This window comes from Triticum urartu, chromosome 2A (assembly GCF_056163025.1).
Source record: "Triticum urartu cultivar PI428250 chromosome 2A, HENAU_Tu73, whole genome shotgun sequence".
NCBI lineage: Eukaryota > Viridiplantae > Streptophyta > Magnoliopsida > Poales > Poaceae > Triticum > Triticum urartu.
Genome location: NC_141874.1, coordinates 379001088 through 379006603, shown reverse-complemented (window position 1 = coordinate 379006603; position 5516 = coordinate 379001088). Strand labels below are relative to the sequence as shown.

At 50.2% G+C, this 5516-nt stretch overlaps 1 long non-coding RNA gene across 1 annotated transcript; it reads left to right on the top strand.

The window, feature by feature from the left end:
• Positions 1-570: 570 nt before the first annotated feature.
• Positions 571-4326, top strand: LOC125537305 (uncharacterized). Its single transcript, XR_015616497.1, has 2 exons — positions 571-1963; positions 4041-4326. It is a non-coding gene; the product is annotated as an uncharacterized LOC125537305 (long non-coding RNA).
• The last annotated feature ends 1190 nt before the right edge of the window (positions 4327-5516 follow it).

The following is a 5516-nucleotide window of genomic DNA, read 5'->3' as shown; positions in this document are numbered from 1 at the left end:
TAATAAATTGCATAGATGGTTGATCTATTTAAATCGAGGGAAGAGTGACTTCTCTTTATAACATATCCTCCCAATATTAGGGAGCTATATTAAATATTTCTTTAATTTGGAATTCACCATAACACACTTGCAAACTTTCCCAATGTCTTCGTTATCTCAATTCTTGGTCTCCAACCTTGCCATATATTCTTTCATCATTTTCCAGAGCTCCACCAAAAATCCGAACATTTTTGGACCTTCCTAACCCTCACTTCCTATTCAAATCATTTGAATTTGAATCAAATGAGTTTGAATTTAACCTTGCAATTTTGCCCACTCCATTTTTCTTGGAACGAGCACATTTTTGTGAGTCCGAGAAATTTATCCGCGTGTCCAACTTGTTTCCCTAACCCCCCTATTTCTTTTTTTCTTCTCTTTAATTGTTTTCTGCTAAAGAAAATAAGGAGAGAGAGAGAGCCCAGCGGCCAGGCCGGCCTGCTTCCCCGCAGCCCAGCTGGGCATCTCAGCAGCCCATCCGCGGCCTCCCTAGGCCCAGCCGCACTAACCCTAGCTGACAGGGAGCCCGTTCCCATCTCTCGGTCTCTTCCTTTGATCCCATCTCCTTCCCTCGCGCTGCCAGAAACCCGACGCCCGATCCCCCATCTCCATCGATCCCCATCTCCCTTGTCTCCCCTTCGTCCTCTGCGACTGGGCTGCCACCTCACTATCCTACCTCCTCGTTTGCCATGGCCGCCGCCCGTTCGTTGCCTCCGCCATAGGAGCCTCGCGCCCGACCCCCTCGTCAAGGCCATGGGTGCCTGCGGCCCTGCCTTCTGCATCTACCACCATCGTCGTGGCCGGTCCGTGCTTCTCCACCGGAGCCACGTCGCCTCCCCGCCATGGTGCCCTGCTCCAGACATCGTCCTCGTCGGACTACGCCGCCCCCAGGACAGCTCCTCCGACCTCCCCGTCCTCTGCTTCGCCTCCTCGCGCCCCTGCCTTCTTCACCCACGCCGTCCTCCACCAGCAGCGTCGCCACCCCGCCGGACCTCGTTCCTCAGCCTGCAGCCATGGCCTCAAGCTCGCCAAGCCGTTGCTCCCTCGTCCCTGCACCAGCCAGGTTGGACGCCCATCTGCCGGATCTGCAAGTCCCGTGGCCGCCCTCTTCATCTCCGACGGATCTCGCACCTTTGCAAGCCGCTGCCCCGCCTCTGCCTCGTTCGAGCGGGGAGGAGGACGCGCCTCTGCTCGCCCGCATCGACAAGTGCAATGACCCGCAGCTCTCTGTACCGGCCTCCGGTTAGCTTCTTCGCCTCCATGGCCTCCTTCACACAAGGTTAGTATTGTCTTGCCCCATGAATCCATCGGCCCTGCTTGCGTTTTGATGAGCTGACCAGAACCGCAAGACCAATAACCCCCACCGACCTGAGCGTCCCCTGGACACGTCAAGGTCGACTCCATCACAGAGAACGACTACATGATGACCCTGGATATGGGATTACAAAATGCCAATTACCCTTCAGTTCAGCAAGACCGGCAAGTTCGACTACAACATCGTAATATCAAGTACACGATGAACCTCGAAGATTTTGGACGTGCCAAGTTCCTCTTCAAATATGAACGACTACATCTGACGTGGAATTCGTCAAGAACCCTGGAGGCCACATTGACGCCAAGTACCTCTACCGCTTTGTCTGGAACCGTCAAACCATCTTGGATTTCGCCGAGTGCCACTACACCCGAAGGGACACTGGATTCGTCAAGTTCGTCTTCGACACTGTGTACCACTACCACCGCCCGAACATCTACAGAACGTGTACCACAACCATCGCTGAAGACCCGTGAACGACTAATGATGACCCTCCAAGTTCGTCCACGATTGCCATGTACAACTACCGACGCCGTGAACAATTACTTCCACTACATCGCGAGAACGTCTACTTCCCTCTACGAACCCGAACCGTCCCGATTGCACGCCTTGAAGGTATAACCCAGAGGCGCACATGAACGAATGCTTGTGTGATGTATGAGATGCCCGTGTTTTGCTCCGTGTCCGAGTGGTCGCTTGCACGTTCCTCCTTGTTGCCATGCCATAGACCCGTGGGAACCCGGTAACCGGGATCACCCCATCATCTTGCATGACACGCTCACGTCACATTTCCTTTTGCATCGGTATCCCCATGAGCTACCGGAACCGATATGTTGCCGCGACATCATTTTCGGATTCGTTCTCGTGGCACCCTTTCTTTCCACCATGGTGACAAAGTACCTCATATCTCTTATGTCAACATTTTCAGCAAAAATTTCTTAAAACTTGCATATGTCATCCGCATCATGATAATGACATTTAAAAGGTTTAAAACTATTGTTTGCATTAAAATTGCTAGTTATGCACATGTGGGGTTTTACCGGAATGGTTATTTGTTGTTTCCGGACTCACTTAAAATTGTCTAATGTGTAGTTTACTTTTGCCTCACTTCTTGCCATGTTTAATAATATTTAATATTGTTGGGTACATAACCGGGAGTGAACTAAATAATCAAATGTGGTGTTTCGTCGATATGCAACTCGTTGCATATTGAGCTCCACTTAACTTGTAGTTTTGTTTGTGCACTTTGCCATGCCATGCCTCATTAAACCGGACATGCATCATACTTGATTGTGCATCATGCCATGTTTATGTGATGTTTGTTTATCATGTTGTTTGCTTCTTTTCGGTATTGCTTCCTCATGATAGTTCCGATAACGTTGCGTTTGTGAGGATCCATTCGACTACGTCCGTTTGTCTACTTCTTAGACTCGTCTTCTTCCTTGCGGGATCTCAGGCAAGATGACCATACTCTCAATATCACTTCTATCTTTGCTTGCTAGTTGTTCGCTCTACCGTTATGTCACACTACCTACCACTTGTTATATCATGCCTCCCATTTTGACATGTCAAGACTTTAACCCTCCTTCCTAGCAAACCATTGTTTGGCTGAGTTACCGCTTTTGCTCAGCCTCTCTTATAGCGTTGTTAGTTGCAGGTGAAAATGAAGATTGTTCCATGTTGAAACACAGATATGTTGGGATACCACAATATCTTTTATTTTTAATTAATGCATCTATATACTTGGTAAAGGGTGGAAGGCTCGGCCTTATGCCTGGTGTTTTGTTTCACTCTTGCCGCCCTAGTTTCCGTCACACCGGTCTTATGTTCCTTGATTTTGCTTTCTTTACGCGGTTGGGTGTTATGGGAACCCCTTGACATTTCGCTTTGAATAAAACTCCTCCAACAAGGCCCAACCTTGGTTTTACATTTGCCTAACAACCTAAGCCTTTTCCCTTGGATTTTCGGAGCCCGATGGTCATCTTTATTTTAACCCCTCTAGGCCAGTGCTTCTCTAAGTGTTGGTCCGAACCGGGCAGCCTGCGGGGCCACCTCAGGGAAACTTGAGGGCTGGTTTTACTCGTAGCTTGACCTATCCGGTGTGCCCTGAGAACGAGATATGTGCAGCTCCTATCGGGATATGTCGGCACATTGGGCGGCTTTGATGGTCTTGTTTTACCATTGTCGAAATGTCTTGTAACCGGGATTCCGAGACTGATCGGGTCTTTCTAGGAGAAGGAATATCCTTCGTTGACCGTGAGAGCTTGTGATGGGCTAAGTTGGGACACCCCTGCAGGGTTTAAACTTTCGAAAGCCGTGCCCGCGGTTATGTGGCAGATGGGAATTTGTTAATGTCCGGATGTAGAGAACTTGACACTTGACTTAATTAAAATGCATCAGCCGCGTGTGTAGCCGTGATGGTGTCTTTTCGGTGGAGTCCGGGAAGTGAACACGGTTCGTGTGTTATGGTTGTGCGTAAGTAGTTTTAGGATCACTTCTTGTACACTTCTAGCTTCATGACCGTTGTGTTGCTTCTCTTCTCGCTCTTATTTGCGTTTGTTAGCCACCATATTTGCTTAGTGCTTGCTGCAGCTCCACCTCATTACCCTATCCTACCCATAAGCTTAAATAGTCTTGATCTCGCGGGTGTGAGAATGCTGAGTCCTCGTGACTCACAGATACTTCCAAACAGTTGCAGGTGCCGATGATACCAGTCTAGGTGATGCTACCAAACTCAAGTGGGAGATTGATGAAGATCTCAGTCGTTGTTCTGTGTCTTTTCCAGATGATCAGTAGTGGAGCCCAGTTGGGACGATCGGGGATCTAGCATTTGGGGTTGTCTTCCTTTATTTTGGTTCCATAGATGGACCTTGATTGTACTCTAGATGATGTATGTTTAACTTGTTATTTGTGTGAAGTTGCGATTGTAAGCCAACTCTTTATCCCTTTCTTATTCAGTACATAGGGTTGTGTGAAGATTACCCCACTTGCGACTAAACCAACATGCAGTTATGCCTCTAAGTCGTGCCTCGACACGTGGGAGATATAGCCGCATCGTGGGTGTTATAGAGACGCAGCTGCATGATATTCTTTGGGCCGTTCATGACGAAAAAACATGGTAGAAGCGAGGGCGAAGAAAATATTGTGGAGTTCCCGGTTACGGTGGGTGGTCGGGGCCGAGCGATGCATGGAGGTTTGCGCGTTTCTCTCGTACGCGTACGCACGTGTGTGCGAGGCATTGCGCTCTAACAGAACACGAGCGAGGTCTTGGGCTCTAACTGAACCGGAGTGATTGCACTAGCTACGTTACTGAACCCCGATCGATCCCTTGTTGTTAACTAAACCTGAGTGATTCCTTCGCTACTGCTGCTAACTGAAGCCGATCGATGCTGCCTATTGATGAATAGTGAGTGTTGTTGGGGGATTGGATGAACAGTTCCCAGTGGGGGTGGATGAACAGGACCCCATGGTAGTAGAGGTCGTTAACGCTGGATGAACATGACCTCGATAGAGTTGGTTGGGGCTGGATGAATAGGACTCCATGGAGGGCTGGATGAACAGGACCCCGTGGAGGGCTGGTTGAACAGTAGCTGGTGAAGGGCTAGATGAACAGTAGCCCGTGGAGGGTTGGTTGAACAGGACCCCGTGGAGAGGGCCGATTGAACAGTAACCGGTGGAGGAGCGGTGGAGGCTGGCTGAACAGGAGCCCGTGGATGAACAATGGATGGTGGAGGGAGGAGGGGAGACGGCGTGGATTAATAGTCACATGTGGAGGCTGGAGGAGGTGGACGGTGGATGAACAGTAGCCCGCGGAGGCAGTCGACAGTGGAGATGAACAGTATCTCGTGGAGTCCCGTTTTGCGGTATGCCACACCCCTCCCGATGAACAGGACCCCCGTTTCGACCATAGCGCTCCAACACAAGTCTGTTTCCTCCGTTTTGCGGTAGGCCACACCCCTCTTGATCAACAGGACCCCGTTTCGACCGTAGGAGGTCCAAGAGAAGTCCGTTTCCTCCGTATTGCGGTACGCCAGACCCCTCCCGATGAACAGGATCCCGTTTCGACCGTGGTCGGTCAAACACAAGGCCGTTTCCTCCGTTCTACGGTACGCCAGGCCTCGTTTCGATCGGCTCTTCCATCCAAGCCGGTTGGCTCCCGATGAACATG